Genomic DNA, 20,294 nt, shown 5'->3' with positions numbered 1-20,294 from the left:
AACCTGCAATTTATGGACAATTATTTTGGGGTCAATTCCAGTCATGTCCGCATGGGACCAAGCAAAACAATCATAATGGGCAGATAAAAAGTCAATGAGCTTAGTTCTGATGTCAGGATCCAATCGTGATCCGATTTGGACTTTGTGATCTGGAAAGTCCGGATGTATCTGGACTTCGTCCAACTCCTCCATGTCTGGTTGGTTCAACTGGGAGTCAGTCAGTCTGTCTTCCTGTAATTGCTATAACTGAGCGGGTTTGGGTTTCATGGTAGTCTGGTAACACGCTCTCGAATCTTTCTGTTGGCCTTTAATTTCTTTTACTCCCCACTTAGTTGGGAACCTTAAAACTTGGTGGTATGTTGAAGGGACTGCCTCCATTTCATGTATCCATGGTCGTCCCAGTATCACGTTGTAAGCAGACGGAGAGTCTACTACCAGGAATCTTGTGCATAGATTGACTCCTTCGGCATAGACAGGTAGCTCGATCTCTCCTAGTGTGTTCTTTTGTTCTCCACTGAAACCGATGAGGATTGTAGTCTTCTTTATAATCTTTGATTCATCTATCCCCATTTCCCTGAGAGCACTTAAAAATAAAATGTTAGCTGAACTACCATTATCAATAAGTATACGTTTAGTAAGACAATTAGCAATGTAAAGTGCAATGACAAGAGCATCATGATGTGGGTTGAGGAGTCTGGTTGACTCTGTTGTTGAGAAACTGATGGTTTGAGCTGGTAGGTTGATGGTATTCTTCTCTGTCTCGTCGGACTCTCCTTTGACCCAGTTGGTCTGCCTGGCATGTCTTTTGGCTGCTGAATGGGTGACTCCGCTTACCTCAGAGCCACCAGTTATTACGTTCACCGTCCGTTCATGAGTAGGTGGTTTCGGCGGGGTTACTTCTCTTCGGACGACTGACCTGTCTGCCTCCTGCTGGAATGTTCTTTTGCCTTTGTCTGTAAGTAAGTCAGTCAGGTGACCACGCTTTAACAGGTTGGATACTTCGAGTTTTAAGGCAATGCACTCATCCGTTCGGTGACCGTGGTCATTGTGGAATTCACACCATTTTGCTTTGTCTCGCTGGTCAGACGGAGTCCTCATCCTTTCCGGCCATTTCACTTTGTCTCCGAGTCCTTTCAGTACGCCAACGACTTCAGCTGGTGAAATTGAAAGATTGTATTCTGGTATCTTTGGTCCATCTCGCAGACGTGTCTCGGACGACCGGTTGTACTCCCTCCTTCTGTTCTCTGATCTGTTGGGATACGGGTATGGCTCGGATCGTCTATCACTCTGCCGTCTGCCTGCCCTCGAGTCTCTTCGAGTGTCTTTCCTCGGAGAAGAGTGATAATAGTTAACTTCATCCTCCTCCCACTTGATCTGTGCCCAGGCTTTGGCGAGAACATCTTCCATCGTCTTGCAAGGATACTTGGTAAGTTCTTTGTATAGGTCTGAGTCGTACCGGAGTCCCTTGCGGAAGGCTGAGATGGCTGTGTCCTGATTACAATGGGTTATAGAAACCTTTTCTTTGTTGAAGCGGCCTACGTACTCTCGTAAAGGCTCACCCCGTCGTTGAACTATGATGTAGAGGTCTTCTGCAGACTTTTCAAGTTTCCTGCTACTAGCAAACTGCTCAACAAAAGTGTCAGTCAATTGTGCAAAAGTAGAAATAGAATTATTAGGTAAATTAGTATACCACTGGAGGGCTGGTCCAATCAGACTAGAACCAAACCCCTTACACATGCATGCTTCCCTCATATCACGTGGGATGGCAACGGTGAACATCCTCTGCCTATACTGTGCGATGTGATCATCCGGGTCAGACGTCCCGTCAAACATCTTCATATTTGGGAAGTTGAACTTCTTTGGCATTTCCACTAGTGCAATGTCATCTACGAATGGAGAGTCCGCATAACAGCTTGCTGCACTCTTCTTAATCGGAGCCGGCATCCCAGGAATCCGTTGAATGAGCGCCTCCATCTCAGCTAACTTTCGAGCCAACTCAGGATCTTGGATTGGAAATGAGCTTGTGGTTGCTCGGCGGATTGGCTCGCTCAAGACTGGGTGATTAAATCCGATTGCCTGTTGCTCAGGTATATTCTGACCAGCTCCAATGATGATCTGGCTGGCTCCAATGGTAGGCTGACTAGCACTTGGAACCTGCTGCTGTCCGGGTCCAGTGACTGGCTGACTGGCTCCTGGAATCTGTTGCTGTCCGGGTCCAGTGGCTGGCTGACTGGCTCCTGGAATCTGTTGCTGTCCAGCTGCACCGGCTGGCTGACTGGCTCCTGGAATCTGTTGCTGTCCAGCTGCACCGGCTGGCTGGCTGATTCCCGGAATCTGCTGTGATCCGGGCGCAGATGAATGTCCATGTTCAGTCATGGTTACCTGTTCGCCTGTATTGACAACATAATTTTGAATGTTAGACATGGTGGGTGGAGTTTGATAATTCCTTACCGAGGGTGATGGAACTGTCTGATTCGGTCCATCACTGTTAGAGATAGGAGTGAGGTCTCCCAGAGGTTGCATAGGGCGGACTGGGCCTCGGAAGCGGGATGGCTGAGCCTCGGTGGCTTGAGAGGACATGGCCTCCATTCGTACGAGCAGGTCAGCATTTTCAGTTTCGAGCCTCCTCATTTTCTCGCGTTCTTCATTCATCTGGGCAGTAAGAGCAGCGAGTTGAGCAGACAGATCGGGTGTCTCAGTCACGTCTGACATGGCTCTCAAGTGAACTTTTTGATCTCTTTGTTGATCGTTTGATTGCTAGGGCCCCACGGTGGGCGCCAAATTGTAGAGGTGATTTCCTACAATTGATTAGATGGGCACCAGCAACCTGTCAATAACAAAAAGAAGAGAGACGAGAGTTCAATTGGGAGCACCGGTGGGGTGTCAGCCAAAGGGACTCCGACGCTCAAGTCAGTCGGGTTGTAACGAGAGCTAATAGAAAGTAATAAAATTAAGATATAAATAGTCGAAATGATGATGGATGAAGGAGTCGTAAAATGGTCAGAGTGACGATGGCGATGACGGAGGAGTCAAGCGACTAGGTCAGGTCCAATCAGACTGACTAATTAGTCTTGCTTGACTGGATTGCTCAGAAATAGAGTAGCCTTCGTTTCAATTAGAGAGTAAAGAAAGTTCAGTGATTATTTGATGCCTTTTCTCAACCTCTGATGGTCTTATTTATTGTCCTCCTCCTCGTTCCGTCCTCCTCCGTCTTTCTCCTTCGCTTGACTCGCTCCAAGTGGTTTTATTCCGAGATTCTTGGCGAACGTGATGGGAGCCTTGACTGTTTCAAGGTCCCTGGCTGACTGAGTGTATCCGAATTCGGGTCCGGGTATGGTTTTGGGTAATTGGATGGTACTTTGTATATGCGAGCCTATTTTACATGGGCTTTGGGCCTTCTTGGCTAGTTAGATAGCTTATTGGGCTGACTGACTGCTTGTTGGACTATTATTTTTCAAGTATACGAATTTTGTCCACTACAATGTCATGGATCAATGTATATACCAGAAGGTCAGTGGGAGTAAGATTTTTTTTCTTGTTTTATATGTGGATGATATTCTTCTTGCAACTAATGATAAGGGCATGCTACATGAGGTGAAGCAAATTCTCTCAAAGAACTTTGAGATGAAGGATATGGGTGATGCGTCTTATGTCATTGGCATTAAGATCCATCGAGATAGATTGATAGGTATCTTAGGTCTATCTCAAGAAACCTACATTAACAAAGTTTTAGAGAGATTTCGGATGAAAGATTATTCACCAAGTGTTGCTACTATCGTTAAGGGTGATAAATTATATTTGAGCTAGTGTCCAAAGAATGATTTTGAAAAGGAAGAAATGATGTAATATCCGTTTTCCCGGAAGGGCAATTTCGTAATTTTCCCATTGTGTGCATCCTTGTCATTTTTTTTTTCTTTTCCTTTGATGGATTATTGGATATGTATGACTTCCAATGGAAATAAAATTCATGGTTTCTCATGTTTGAGTTTTTGTGGAATCACAACATGAGAATAATGTCAAGTGAATAAATAATGGCTCGGGTTAAGTTATTTTATTTATTTAAAAATTATAATAGTAATTATTATTATTATTATGAGCATAATAGTAATAATAATATGCTTGAAATTATTTTATCTTATTATGTGTAATTTTTGATTTACCATAATATTAAATATTAGAATTTGTGAAAAGACCATAATACCCTCAAGTTTGGGATTGGTTCAAGGGGCATTTTAGAGACTTTATTTCTTCTGTTTTAACATGATTAAATATTCATAAAATTGATTAAATTTTTTAAATTTAACTGATAATATCAGTTGTGGAACTTAGTCAATTTATTTTATTTTTTTTTAAAGAAAAAAAAAAAAAATTCCTTGAAAAGAGGATTTTACCACTTCAAACGCTAATTTATTTATTTTTTTTTAAACCTATTTCCAAAACGTGTTACCATGATAATCTGATGAAGAAATCGTGGGAATATTGAGGGAATCAAAGGATTGAAGAGAGAGAGTGTTCTTATCGTTTTTTTTTAAAGAGAAGAAATTTTTGAGTTCTTGCACTTGGGAAAAATCTGGGCAGTAAAGAGCATTGTAGAATCATTCTAGGGGAGGAAATAAACATTTTGAGTGTGAGAAATACATTTATAAAGCCTCGGATTGTGATTCACCATTTTTATCCAAGAAAATGCATATTCTTGGATAATTTTGGATTTAAGTGTGTTCAAGAGTGTATGGTGTGTGTGGTTGGTGATAAACAAGCTTAGGGGACTCCAATAATCGGTTTTGACGTGAAGAAATGGGCTGAAATGGTCTAGAGCAAGAAAAACTAATTTTGAGCTCCATTTTTGGCGGTACACCGGACTTGGAGAAGAAGACTTCGGAACAAGGGGTTACGGACATCTTTTTGGGCTGGGGTCTATTGATTTGAAGTTCTGGACATAAGGGGATCATTTTCCAAGCAAGATAAGGATTGGAAAGCAGCAAAAGTCAGCCATAGAGTCGCCGTCGCCGGAGAAGAAGACAAAACCGGCGATATTTCCGGCGAACCCGATCTGGGTGTTTACTGAGGTGTTTTTTTTGGTTTTTCAATCTTAAAAATTAGTACATTAATTTTAGAGCATTTTCCAACTGGTTTCATATTTTTCTGATTTTTCTTTGAATTATTATGATTTATTGAAGTTTAAATAAAGATTAATTATGAAAAATATTTTTATTGTTCAGAAAAATATGATTTTATGTTTCAATGATATCTGTATGTTTTAGAATGACTTTGTACGTTTAGATTTAAGTTTTGATCGTATTTGATAATTTTCTTCAATTATTTACTTTTAAATGTGTGATTTAAGAAAATAAATGTGGAAAATTATTTAAAGTATTCTGAAAATTCTGAGAATTTTTTTATATGTTTAAAATGAGATTCTAAGGCTCTCTGTAATTTTATTTTGAATTTGTATCATTTATGAAATTTTCATGATTTATTTGGCTTATGTTATATTTTAAATATAAAAAATATTAATGCTACTGTTCTGAACCTTAGATAATTTTTTGTGTGTTAATGTAGGGTGTAGAAACCGATCTGTATAGTTAGATTCTATTTTTAATCAGTTATTAATTTTTCTTTAATTAATTAGTTTCTCTATAAATTAATTAAGAAAATTAGTTATTTTGCCCAGAAAATTCTAAAATAATTTTTATAAGTTTATTTTGGAATTTTAAACAGTTCTGTATGTTAGTTTGATTTTTGGGCTTGGTTGTGTATTTATTTATATTATTTGGGTTTTATTTGAGAAATTGAGGAAAAATAATTTATAAATGTTAAAAATTATTTTTCTGGTCGTATATGAGAATTTGCTGATTATTTAGGGTTCTGGAAAAGTTATTTATTAAATTTTGTTGTCATATGATAATTTTTATAAAATTATTGAGTCTTTAATGTAATTATGATATTAAAGGGTATTTTGGTAATTTTCACATAAAAAGTAATTATATGAATTCATGCAATATGTTAGAAACATCATTGTTTGTGTATGTGACATGATGGTTTGAACCTTTTGTGGAAAATTGTTTTAATTTACGTGTCATGCATGTTAAAATGGCATAGTTAAATTATTTCGATAATTAAGGTTTCGAAACAAAACCTTAACGCCTATTTTATTTTTTTCCTAAATTTTCGCTGTGTAATTGGACGTCTAGGAGCTAGTGGTCATCGAGGTGACGCAGCGAGTGGTTCGAGACACGTCAGCGGAAAACGCACTGTGTAAGGTAAGAAGAGTGGACATCTGCGCATAGGGTGTACGTTATGCGTACAACCTTGTTTTCTTATTTGTTAGTTATGTAATTATATTTGTGACCTGAATTGTTGCATTAGGTTGACTAGCATGAGGATAGTGCTAGAGATTTTAGTTAGTAGACATGCTAAGAGGATAGAGTAGGCGTGCTACTAGATTTTAGCTGCTTGTGTGAGTATAACACTTGCAGGAATTATCTTGGGTGTGTATAACTCATGATAATAGGATGCCACCACGGAACTGCCGAGTGTGAGTACAGCGCAGGCAGGGCAACGATGTCTCGAGGGAACGGCCGAGTGTGAGTACAGCGCAGGCTAGACTAGTAGCCACCGTGGGAATGCCGAGTGTGAGTACAGCGCAGGCAAGGCAGATTACATTTCATGTCCGATCAACATGACTTGTTAGTATTTATGTGTGTGAGTGTAACTCACATTATGTTAGTGTGATATGGTGTTTATATATCACACGATGATTATTGTGCTTATGATGTTTATTTATGTTTAGTTGAAAGTTTATGTTTTCTGGTTTGGGGAGTTATGTCCTACATAGCTCTTCTTACTGGGCGTTAGCTCACGGGTACTCTGTGTGCAGGTAAAGGCAAAGCAAAGCAGTGAGTGGTGCGGGCTCGAGGCATGGACGAAACATGTTAGAGGCTGGGCTCCAGTTATTTTATGTTTTTAGAAATAAATGTTATGTTTTTAAATTTTCAGACTTGAATGGTTATTTTCCTTATGTTTTGTTATTAAACCTAGCGTCCAACATTTTTATTTTTAAATAATGAGATCTCATTGCTGCTTAAATTTTAAATACATATGTTCTCTTAGTGTCTTAAAGTATTTATTGTTTATTATTTTTAAATGGACTCCCTAAGTAACGTCTCGGGAAATCGGGGCGTTACAGTATGGTATCAGAGAAAAACGGTCCTAAAGAATCTGTGATAAGCCCTAACATGTAAAGTTCATCGCCAAGGACGAGCTCGACTCACTGTACTGTAAGCGGTTAAAGATTACTTAAGAATTTTTGCTTTTTGACTATGCACATTTACGTACTTAGTGTTCTCTTATATCGATCTCTTACCGCAATAATTCCTTTTCATTATAAGTTATTTACGTGTGTGGTTCAGGAGATTGAGAATGCTCCCTCGTAGATCAGTCAGAGTAGGACGTGGTCGAGGTAGGGGGAGAGCAGCAATGAATGCAGCACAGCCCGAACCGCCACAAGGATGGGAGGAACGTTTTGCGAGAATGGAAGAGACCATTCAAAGACAGAACGCAGAGATCAATCAACTGAGGCAGCAAGCTGGGCCACCTGTAAGGTCTGAAGCACCAATGGTTAGTCAGCCACCTGCCATCGTAGGGTTACCGGTTGCGGAGAATCGTATGGAGCCTTTGTTTGAAAGGTTTCGAAAGCAACACCCGCCAGTGTTTGAAGGCAGCATCGATCCAGTCCAGGCAGAGGAATGGATCAGTGGGATGGAGAGGATCTTGAACATGATGGGAGTTCAAGGCAATGAACGAGTGGTGTGCGCATCTTTTATGCTGAGAAAAGATGCTCGGATTTGGTGGGAGGTGGTGGAGCAATCACGGGATGTTAACACTATGGATTGGGACGGATTCAAACAGGTGTTTAATGATAAATACTACAACTCAGCAGTGTTAGCAGCAAAAATGGATGAATTTACCAAGCTGACTCAAGGTAATCTCTCAGTGACAGAATATGCACAGAAGTTCGATCGGTTGGCGAAGTTTGCCAAGGATCTTGTACCTACTGACAAGGTACGAGCAGATCGGTTTGTGAGAGGTCTAAAACCAATGATAGCTCGGGATGTGGAGATTGTTTCTAGAGGTGCTTTCACCTATGCTGAAGTGGTGGAAATGGCTCTTACGGCTGAAAGAAGCGAAGAGAGAATCTGGAAAGATAATGCTGCTAGAAGAGATGCTAAGAAGAGTAGGGCATCCACCTCCACTGACAATAGGAAAAGGGGACAGGACCAGCCAAGCCAAGCCAGAAATGATAAACGGCCCAAGCCCAACAATGACAACCGTCCTGGTGGAAATGGTAGCAGAAACATTCCACCTTGCCCTAAGTGCACAAAACGCCATCTTGGTGAGTGCAGAGCTGGAGTTTGCTACAAATGTGGGAAGGAAGGGCATGTGAAGCGCAATTGTCCGACATGGGAACAATCTGGCAGTAAGGAAGAACAGAAGAAGGATGACAAGTACGTCCCAGCCAGAGTCTTCACCATCACCCAAGCTGAAGCTGAGGCAAGTCCTTCCGTCGTAACAGGTCAGATCCCTATGGCCAATATCACATGTAAAGTTTTATTTGATTCTGGTGCATCACACTCTTTTATTTCTAGTAGAACTGTAAATGTTGTAAATGCACCTAGTGAAATATTTGATGTGGGGTTTGGGACTATGTTACCTTCTGGGGAAATTGTAATATCTAAAAATTGGGTTAAAGCTGTACCTTTATGGATAGGTGGGAGGGAATTGTATGTAGACCTGATTGTATTAGATTTGTATGATTTTGATGTAATTCTGGGGATGGATTTTCTTTCCAAATACGGTGCATCTATCGACTGCAAACGCAAGAAAGTGGTCTTTGCACCGGAAGGTGGAGATTCGTTTGAGTTCGAAGGCATAAGCAAGAAACCCAGAACTCCTATCATATCAGCGATGAAAGCTAGAGAAATGTTGCAACACAGATGTTTGGGGTATCTCGTGAACATGGTCAATGAAACCGAAGAGACAGAAAGGAGACCTGAAGAGACAAGAGTTGTAGCTGAGTTCCTCGATGTTTTTCCAGAAGAACTGCCAAGTTTACCTCCGCACAGGGAGATAGAATTTGTAATTGATCTGATGCCCGAGACAACGCCAGTATCTCGAGCACCATACAGAATGGCACCAGCAGAATTGAAAGAGCTCAAAACTCAATTGGAGGAATTACTAAAGTTGGGGTTCATCAGACCGAGCTATTCTCCTTGGGGCGCACCAGTGCTTTTTGTCAAGAAGAAAGACGGGTCTATGAGGATGTGTATTGATTATCGGGAGCTGAATAAGGTCACAATAAAGAACAGATATCCTTTGCCAAGAATCGATGATCTGTTTGACCAGCTTCAGGGGACCAAGGTGTTTTCAAAAATTGATCTTCGGTCGGGATACCATCAATTGAGGATCAAGAATGATGATATACCAAAGACAGCCTTCAGAACCAGGTACGGGCATTACGAATTTCTGGTGATGTCGTTTGGACTCACAAATGCCCCAGCAGCTTTTATGGACCTCATGAACAGGGTTTTCAAGGAGTACTTGGATCAGTTTGTCATTGTGTTCATAGATGATATATTGGTCTACTCCAAGACAGAAGAAGAACATGAGGTTCATTTACGTCTGACCTTGCAACGATTAAGACAACATCAGCTATATGCCAAATACAAGAAGTGTGAGTTCTGGTTATCTGAGGTTGGTTTTCTGGGTCATATTGTCACCGATGGAGGAGTGAAAGTAGATCCTGCAAAGATTGCTGCAGTGAAAGAATGGCCAAGACCAAAGAATGCCTCGGAAGTCAGAAGTTTTCTGGGTTTGGCGGGCTATTATAGGAGATTTGTCGAAGGGTTTTCAAAGATAGCCGCACCGATGACAGAATTGACAAGAAAGAATCTGAAGTTCAATTGGTCAGATAAATGCGAGCAGAGCTTCCAGGAATTGAAGAGTCGGCTTATATCAGCACCTGTACTCAGCTTACCCTCAGAGGACGGGCAGTTCGTGGTTTACTGTGATGCATCAAAACAAGGGTTGGGATGTGTACTGATGCAGTCTGGTAAGGTGATAGCCTATGCCTCTAGGCAACTGAAAGATTATGAGCAGAGGTATCCGACACACGACCTGGAATTAGCAGCGGTTGTCTTTGCACTGAAGATTTGGCGTCACTATCTCTATGGGGTGAAATGTGAGATTTACACCGATCACAAGAGCCTCAAATACTTCTTCACCCAGAAGGAGTTAAATATGAGACAGAGGAGATGGTTGGAGTTAGTCAAGGATTATGACTGCGACATACTATACCACCCTGGTAAAGCCAATGTTGTGGCGGATGCACTTAGTCGCAGAGGGCCGGGAATGGTTTCTTATTTACAAGGAGTATCAAGGAAGATCCTAGAAGACATGGAACGCGCTGGTATAGAACTGATCACAGGAAAACTTGCAAAGGTTACACTTCAGTCCACCTTGTTAGAAAGGATCAGGGAAGGACAAAATGCAGACAATAAGTTAAGTGACCTAAAGCAAGAGATGCAGGATGGGAATGCCAAGGATTTCACTATGTCAGATACTGGACTAATCAGATTCAAGGGGCGTATTTGTGTGCCAAACAATGATGAGCTGAGGAAAGAGATTCTGGTAGAAGCTCATACTACCCCATATTCAGTTCACCCCGGGACCACTAAGATGTACCATGACCTTAAGGTATTGTATTGGTGGCCGGGAATGAAAAAGGATGTAGTGGAATATGTGGCAAAATGCTTAACCTGTCAACAGGTTAAGGCAGAACATCAAAGACCAGCGGGGCTATTGCAACCGTTGAATATTCCTGAATGGAAATGGGATGAGATATCTATGGATTTTGTGACGGGGTTACCTAGGACCACAAAACAGCACGATGCAATTTGGGTAATTGTGGATAGGTATACTAAGTCAGCTCACTTCCTACCAGTGCGCATGACTTATTCTATGGATCAGTTCGCCGAGTTGTACATGAATGAGATAGTACGGCTACATGGGACACCGTACTCTATTGTGTGTGATCGGGATGCTCGGTTTACATCATCATTCTGGGAGAGTTTGCAAAGAGCGATGGGAACTCGGTTGAAGTTCAGTACAGCTTATCACCCAGAAACGGATGGTCAAACTGAGAGAACAAATCAAATCTTAGAAGATATGCTCAGAGCGTGTGGCATTGACTTTCAGGGATCCTGGAGTAGATACTTGCCACTAATTGAGTTTTCGTACAACAACAGCTACCAATCTACCATCGGGGTAGCACCATATGAAATGTTGTATGGAAGAAAGTGTAGGTCCCCACTTCACTGGGATGAACTAGGAGAGAGAAAACTACTTGGACCCGATGCAGTGCAACACACCAATGAGGCTATTCAGAAAATCAGGGCTAGAATGGTCACAGCTCAGAGTAGACAGAAGTCTTATGCAGACCTAAAGCGCAAGCATGTTGAGTTTGAAGTTGGTGATCATGTATTTCTTCGTGTGACTCCAAGGAAAGGAATCTCGGTGAAGAGGTTTGGCAAGAGGGGAAAGCTAAGTCCCAGATATGTCGGACCTTTTGAGATTTTGGATAGAGTGGGCAATGTGGCTTACAGGGTAGCTTTACCACCATCATTGTCCGGGGTGCACAATGTATTTCATGTGTCACAACTTCGAAAATATGTATCCGACCCATCGCATGTGCTGAGCTACGAGACCTTGGGTTTGCAGGAGGATTTGTCATTCGATGAGCGTCCAGTGAAAATACTCGATCGAAAGGACAAAGTTCTAAGGAATAAGACCATTTCCTTTGTAAAGGTATTGTGGAGGAACAGTGTTGTTCAGGAGGCAACCTGGGAATTAGAGTCTGATATGCTGCAGCAGTATCCCGAGTTGTTTGAATAAAATTTCGGGACGAAATTTCTTTTCAGGGGGGGATAATTGTAATATCCGTTTTCCCGGAAGGGCAATTTCGTAATTTTCCCATTGTGTGCATCCTTGTCATTTTTTTTTTCTTTTCCTTTGATGGATTATTGGATATGTATGACTTCCAATGGAAATAAAATTCATGGTTTCTCATGTTTGAGTTTTTGTGGAATCACAACATGAGAATAATGTCAAGTGAATAAATAATGGCTCGGGTTAAGTTATTTTATTTATTTAAAAATTATAATAGTAATTATTATTATTATTATGAGCATAATAGTAATAATAATATGCTTGAAATTATTTTATCTTATTATGTGTAATTTTTGATTTACCATAATATTAAATATTAGAATTTGTGAAAAGACCATAATACCCTCAAGTTTGGGATTGGTTCAAGGGGCATTTTAGAGACTTTATTTCTTCTGTTTTAACATGATTAAATATTCATAAAATTGATTAAATTTTTTAAATTTAACTGATAATATCAGTTGTGGAACTTAGTCAATTTATTTTATTTTTTTTTAAAGAAAAAAAAAAAAAATTCCTTGAAAAGAGGATTTTACCACTTCAAACGCTAATTTATTTATTTTTTTTTAAACCTATTTCCAAAACGTGTTACCATGATAATCTGATGAAGAAATCGTGGGAATATTGAGGGAATCAAAGGATTGAAGAGAGAGAGTGTTCTTATCGTTTTTTTTTAAAGAGAAGAAATTTTTGAGTTCTTGCACTTGGGAAAAATCTGGGCAGTAAAGAGCATTGTAGAATCATTCTAGGGGAGGAAATAAACATTTTGAGTGTGAGAAATACATTTATAAAGCCTCGGATTGTGATTCACCATTTTTATCCAAGAAAATGCATATTCTTGGATAATTTTGGATTTAAGTGTGTTCAAGAGTGTATGGTGTGTGTGGTTGGTGATAAACAAGCTTAGGGGACTCCAATAATCGGTTTTGACGTGAAGAAATGGGCTGAAATGGTCTAGAGCAAGAAAAACTAATTTTGAGCTCCATTTTTGGCGGTACACCGGACTTGGAGAAGAAGACTTCGGAACAAGGGGTTACGGACATCTTTTTGGGCTGGGGTCTATTGATTTGAAGTTCTGGACATAAGGGGATCATTTTCCAAGCAAGATAAGGATTGGAAAGCAGCAAAAGTCAGCCATAGAGTCGCCGTCGCCGGAGAAGAAGACAAAACCGGCGATATTTCCGGCGAACCCGATCTGGGTGTTTACTGAGGTGTTTTTTTTGGTTTTTCAATCTTAAAAATTAGTACATTAATTTTAGAGCATTTTCCAACTGGTTTCATATTTTTCTGATTTTTCTTTGAATTATTATGATTTATTGAAGTTTAAATAAAGATTAATTATGAAAAATATTTTTATTGTTCAGAAAAATATGATTTTATGTTTCAATGATATCTGTATGTTTTAGAATGACTTTGTACGTTTAGATTTAAGTTTTGATCGTATTTGATAATTTTCTTCAATTATTTACTTTTAAATGTGTGATTTAAGAAAATAAATGTGGAAAATTATTTAAAGTATTCTGAAAATTCTGAGAATTTTTTTATATGTTTAAAATGAGATTCTAAGGCTCTCTGTAATTTTATTTTGAATTTGTATCATTTATGAAATTTTCATGATTTATTTGGCTTATGTTATATTTTAAATATAAAAAATATTAATGCTACTGTTCTGAACCTTAGATAATTTTTTGTGTGTTAATGTAGGGTGTAGAAACCGATCTGTATAGTTAGATTCTATTTTTAATCAGTTATTAATTTTTCTTTAATTAATTAGTTTCTCTATAAATTAATTAAGAAAATTAGTTATTTTGCCCAGAAAATTCTAAAATAATTTTTATAAGTTTATTTTGGAATTTTAAACAGTTCTGTATGTTAGTTTGATTTTTGGGCTTGGTTGTGTATTTATTTATATTATTTGGGTTTTATTTGAGAAATTGAGGAAAAATAATTTATAAATGTTAAAAATTATTTTTCTGGTCGTATATGAGAATTTGCTGATTATTTAGGGTTCTGGAAAAGTTATTTATTAAATTTTGTTGTCATATGATAATTTTTATAAAATTATTGAGTCTTTAATGTAATTATGATATTAAAGGGTATTTTGGTAATTTTCACATAAAAAGTAATTATATGAATTCATGCAATATGTTAGAAACATCATTGTTTGTGTATGTGACATGATGGTTTGAACCTTTTGTGGAAAATTGTTTTAATTTACGTGTCATGCATGTTAAAATGGCATAGTTAAATTATTTCGATAATTAAGGTTTCGAAACAAAACCTTAACGCCTATTTTATTTTTTTCCTAAATTTTCGCTGTGTAATTGGACGTCTAGGAGCTAGTGGTCATCGAGGTGACGCAGCGAGTGGTTCGAGACACGTCAGCGGAAAACGCACTGTGTAAGGTAAGAAGAGTGGACATCTGCGCATAGGGTGTACGTTATGCGTACAACCTTGTTTTCTTATTTGTTAGTTATGTAATTATATTTGTGACCTGAATTGTTGCATTAGGTTGACTAGCATGAGGATAGTGCTAGAGATTTTAGTTAGTAGACATGCTAAGAGGATAGAGTAGGCGTGCTACTAGATTTTAGCTGCTTGTGTGAGTATAGCACTTGCAGGAATTATCTTGGGTGTGTATAACTCATGATAATAGGATGCCACCACGGAACTGCCGAGTGTGAGTACAGCGCAGGCAGGGCAACGATGTCTCGAGGGAACGGCCGAGTGTGAGTACAGCGCAGGCTAGACTAGTAGCCACCGTGGGAATGCCGAGTGTGAGTACAGCGCAGGCAAGGCAGATTACATTTCATGTCCGATCAACATGACTTGTTAGTATTTATGTGTGTGAGTGTAACTCACATTATGTTAGTGTGATATGGTGTTTATATATCACACGATGATTATTGTGCTTATGATGTTTATTTATGTTTAGTTGAAAGTTTATGTTTTCTGGTTTGGGGAGTTATGTCCTACATAGCTCTTCTTACTGGGCGTTAGCTCACGGGTACTCTGTGTGCAGGTAAAGGCAAAGCAAAGCAGTGAGTGGTGCGGGCTCGAGGCATGGACGAAACATGTTAGAGGCTGGGCTCCAGTTATTTTATGTTTTTAGAAATAAATGTTATGTTTTTAAATTTTCAGACTTGAATGGTTATTTTCCTTATGTTTTGTTATTAAACCTAGCGTCCAACATTTTTATTTTTAAATAATGAGATCTCATTGCTGCTTAAATTTTAAATACATATGTTCTCTTAGTGTCTTAAAGTATTTATTGTTTATTATTTTTAAATGGACTCCCTAAGTAACGTCTCGGGAAATCGGGGCGTTACAAATGAAGTGTTATATTATTTTATAATATAATGTAATATTATATTATAATATAATGTTTTAGATTAAATAAATGTGACAAAGAGTGTCACATATTGTAACATATAATAAAGAGTTACAATATTTAGATATATGAGATATATCCAAATAATGTAACATATTTGGTGTTACAAATTTGTAACTTCAAAATATTACCATTTATTGTGTAAATTTGATGTTACACAATGTTGAGATTAATTTCTTAAAGCCATACGTGAAATGGATGTTAGATATATGATTTTTACCCTAATAATGTGTTTTGGGAGTTACAAAATCATTTGGGAGGGTTTGGAACCATTTGGAAAAACAGCACATTTTCAAGTGCTGAAACTGGGCTGTGGCCGCGGCCACTAGATGATGATGACCGCGGCCTGGGGGACAAAGAGTAGTGGCCGCGCCACTGATGTCCCTGGCCGCGGCCACAGGTGCATTTCAGGCCATTTTTTCAGTTTTTTCCAAATGTGTTAAACGGTTCCAAAAACCCAAATAACTCCCAAATCTCATTTTTAATTCCATATTAATCCAATTAAACATTGGTAACAACCATGGGGGTTGGTGGAATTTGAAATTCAAAGGGTGTCTCTAAACTCTATAAATAGGAGCCTATAGCTCACTTGAAAGACACAACATTTCTATATTAGAGCACTTGGCTAGAAACACCTTGAGGCTTGATAATTCCATAAAGCATTTCCAATATTTGAGAGAGATCCCTTAGTGCTTGAGTTAGGGGGAAATAAGCTTTTGGACAAAGGTTTCAAACATTGTTCAAGTTGGTGATCCCCAACACTTTTCACTTTGGTTGTGTGAGTGAGAGTATCTTATTATTTTTTTCTTGTTCTTATTTTCTTCTTATCATTCTTGTTATATTTACTTGTATCTTTGCTTAAGAGTTGTAATCTCATCTACATATTTCTTTCTACTACCTCAAGTTTATTAGTATCTTTTTGTCAAAAGTTGTATTTTCTATTTCAATTCTCTTCTTCTTCCTCCTCTATATTTATTTGTACTTTCAGTCATTGAGTTGTAACCTTATTTAATCAATCAATATTTATTTGTAATATTATTGCATAGAGTTGTATTATCTTACCTTTTCCATTGAGGCAATCTATTTTTTCCTAACATTCAAAAGCTTAATCCTTTGTTTGTTTCAATGGAAGGTGAGACCACCAAAATCATGAATCAAGACCTAGTGAGGTTGGACAGGTTTGATGGGTCCAATTTCACTAGGTGGCAAGACAAGGTGAGATTCCTTTTGACCACCCTCAAAATCGCCTACATCCTATAATCCACTCTAGAACCTCTCCCAACACCATTCGACAAGGACACTCCCGAGGAGGTGGAGAAAAAAGGAAAGAGGGAGGAGGACAATCTCCTTTGTAGGGGTCATATCCTCAATGCCCTTTCCGATAGGCTCTATGACCTCTACACCGAGACCAAATCAGCCAAGGAGATATGGGATGTACTTGAGAAAAATTTCAAGGTGGAAGAGGAAGGTACCAAAAAGTTTTGATATCTCAATACTTTGATTTCAAATTTTTGGGTGATAAACCTATTCTTCCTGAAATTCATGAATTGCAAATAATTGTTAACAAACTGAAAGTTTTAAAGATTGAGCTTCCCGAGGCCTTTCAAGTTGATGCTATAGTGGCTAAATTACTGCCAACTTGGAAGAGTTATAGGAAAAGAATCCTTCATAAAAATGAGGATTATTCTTTGGAGGAAATCCAAAAGCTTATTCGAATCGAAGATGAATCGATATGTAGAGATAAACTTGTGGAGGGGTCTAATGGAGAGACTTCCAAAGCAAATGCGGTGTCACAACCAAAACATCCCAAAAACAAAGGGAAAAAGGGTAACGAGAAACTTTTGGGTCCAAAAACCAATCCAAACAATTTAAGGGCGAGAAAGGTCCTTGCTTTGTGTGTGGGAAAAAAGGTCACTATGCTAGAGAGTGTACGCATAGAAAAAACCAACAAGGACCTAAGGTAAACGCAACTCAAGAGGAAAACATAGTTGCTACCCTTAGTGAGGTGAATGCGGTCCAAGGCAAGGTGAAAGGGTGGTGGTATGATACATGTGCCACCATCCATGTCACCTATGACAAATCATTGTTCAAGACCTTTGAAGAGTCAAAGGGCAACCATGAGATTCAAATGGGCAATGAGGGAAAATCCAAGGTACTTGGCAAAGATACCATTGAAGTCTTTTTCACCTCCGGCAAGAAAGTTACATTAGTGAATGTACTTTATGTTCCCGAAATGAGTAGAAACTTGGTAAGTGGTGATTTGCTTGGCAAGCCCGACATTAAAGCCGTTTTTGAGTCTGGTAAACTTATACTTACCAAATCAAATGTATTTTTGGGAAAGGGGTACTCTTGTGAGGGTGTGGTTAAATTGTGCACCAATGATGTAACTTTCAATGTTATCAATAAAAATGCTAATTCCGCCTATATTATTGAGTATGATTCTTTATTTTTGTGGCATCTTAGACTATCGCATATAGGTATTTTAACCATGAAAAGAGTAGTAAAATGTGGTATGATTGCATGAAATATTAAAAACTATGGTAAATGTGAAACATGTGTTAAGGCGAAAGTGATTAAGAAACCATTTCCTAGTGTGGAAATATCATCTAATTTACTAGATTTAATCCATAGTGATCTTTGTGAATTAAATGATGTTTTAACTAGAGGTGGTAAAAGGTATTTTCTTACTTTTATAGATGATTTTAGTAGATATACCTATGTGTTTCTTTTAAAGCATAAAGATGAAACTTTTGATGTTTTTAAATTGTATAAATTAGAAGTTGAAAATCAACTAAATAAAAAGATTAAGGTGCTAAGAAGTGATAGAGGATGAGAGTACTTCTCTAATGAATTCAATACATTTTGTGAAGAAAATGGTATAATTCATGAGTGCACTGCACCTTATACACCACAACACAGTGGTGTTGCCAAAAGGAAAAATAGGACTTATCTAGAGATGATAAATTCTATGTTGGTGCTTTCTAAGTTGAACTTCAACTTATGGGGTGAAGCGCTTTTAACCGCTTGTCACATTCTTAATCGAATACCGATGAAGAAAAATGAGATATCTCCATATGAGTTATGGAAATGAAGAAAACCCAACATAGGGTACTTCAAAGTGTGGGGGTGTCTTGCATATTGCAAGAAAAAACGAACCTAATAGAACAAAGTTAGGTTCAAGAGCCATAAAGTGTGCTTTTGTTGGTTATGCCAACAATAGTAAAGCTTATAGGCTATTAGACTTAGAGTCTAATATTGTGATTGAATCTAGAGAAGTTGAATTTTTTGAGAATATGTTATGTGACAACAATTCTCAAGCTTCAACATCTCTAAAGGAGAATTTGTTATATGAGAACTGTTGACCCTAATTTTGGCCAACTGACACGGAGCCAAATATGCTTGATGTGGACAAACACGTTGAAATGAATGTGATGACAAAAAACAATAAAGAACACAAGAGCTTATAGTGGTTCGGCCCCAGAATCTGGTAACAACCTACATCCACTTGAACTGTTATTGATATAGGATTCAAAGGAGTGATCAAAGAACTAGGGTTCAATGAGTTTCACCAACCTCTGAAGAACAAGACAATATATCAAATAGAATCACTCTAGTCTCAAATAATTCAAAAGTCCCTTCCTTGAGCTATCTTTCTCTATTTATAGGCTCAAGGGGGATTACATTAATTTGTTACAGATATTCTTTCCTAAATAATCGGATACTCAGGAAATCATGGGAGTCAATCTCGGGATTGACTAAGATCTTTATAAAATTATCATGAGACACATGGAACCTGCGACCATACTGGTCGCAAGTAAACTTCGACTGCCTTTTTCTTGCAATATCTTTACTGGTCGATACCCTAGCAGAACTCCGCCAGGTGTCAGCCACGTGTCCAGAAATCACTTGCCACGTCATCCGTGCCTGTTTTTTGGATAACATTTTCCCCCCAAGTTTATTTATTACGAGCAATAAATAAACTTTTGAGTAAATGACCCTTTGGTTACCCCACCATACCTGTCAGAACACTTCGTGCAATCTTGGAAAAAGCAACCTACCCTTGTCTAATCACGGATTTTTGCTTCCCAAGTAACCTTTCGACGGCTATCACCCTTCCCCATGCTTCGAAAAAGGGGAAGCTGATGATTACTTCCTTTTAATGCTTACGGACAAAAATATATATATATAGCCTCTTCAAAGTCTCCTTTTCCTTTTTACGCAAGCCATCACTCTTTCAAGAAACCCTAACACCAGAGCCCCTGTTTTCCTCTGAAGACCGTCCTTCGGCATTTCAAGATTCAGTCCGTGAGCCCTTTTACGCCCGAAAAATTTCTCAAATCTCCACAATCTTCATCCTGGTAAGTTTCTGGGCTCTTACGCTTTATATTTTTGCCGTGCATGCTTCTGTAGACCGACTGTTGGGTTCATTCGTTTATGGGTTGAGATGCATGTCAGTAGGGGGGTTTAATAGGTGATACTAAATGTTGTGTTATATTTCTCTGTTACTAAGGAGTTACGAGTTAGTTTGATAGTTAAGATCATGACTTTAGGACGTAAAACCGAAGTAAAAATTCAATTTTTATGCTAGTTGAAAAACCAGGTTTTTCTTGCCCTAAAAGGAGTTGAAAAAGCTTTTTCAAAAAAACTTTTTTCTTTCACTTTTGATCTGTTTCTCAAACTGTTCGTGTGAAATTTTTTAGTTTTTTGTTAGAATGCTGTCGTATAAAAGCTTAACTTTTATACTCGACCACCGTTATTCTAAAAAACTTTCAAAATTCTTCATCCTCACCTCCCCATTCTTCTGTTTGCAGACTTTAATGCCAGATTTGTGGGGAGGTGAGCGGTCCATCGACGACAATCTTCTTGCCCAGCTGCTCGAAGGCGAAGAACAACCGATCGACCG

General features: G+C 38.5%; 2 long non-coding RNA genes across 2 annotated transcripts; both read left to right on the top strand.

Annotated features, from left to right (window-relative positions):
• Positions 1-4,441: 4,441 nt before the first annotated feature.
• LOC133828808 (uncharacterized) lies at positions 4,442-7,310 on the top strand. Its single transcript, XR_009891327.1, has 3 exons — positions 4,442-5,066; positions 6,192-6,260; positions 6,878-7,310. It is a non-coding gene; the product is annotated as an uncharacterized LOC133828808 (long non-coding RNA).
• Positions 7,311-12,577: 5,267 nt separating this feature from the next.
• LOC133829848 (uncharacterized) lies at positions 12,578-15,022 on the top strand. Its single transcript, XR_009891882.1, has 2 exons — positions 12,578-13,211; positions 14,337-15,022. It is a non-coding gene; the product is annotated as an uncharacterized LOC133829848 (long non-coding RNA).
• The last annotated feature ends 5,272 nt before the right edge of the window (positions 15,023-20,294 follow it).

Source organism: Humulus lupulus, chromosome 4 (assembly GCF_963169125.1).
Source record: "Humulus lupulus chromosome 4, drHumLupu1.1, whole genome shotgun sequence".
NCBI lineage: Eukaryota > Viridiplantae > Streptophyta > Magnoliopsida > Rosales > Cannabaceae > Humulus > Humulus lupulus.
Note: the sequence above shows the minus strand (reverse complement) of the source record. Positions and strands in the feature narration are given on the sequence as shown.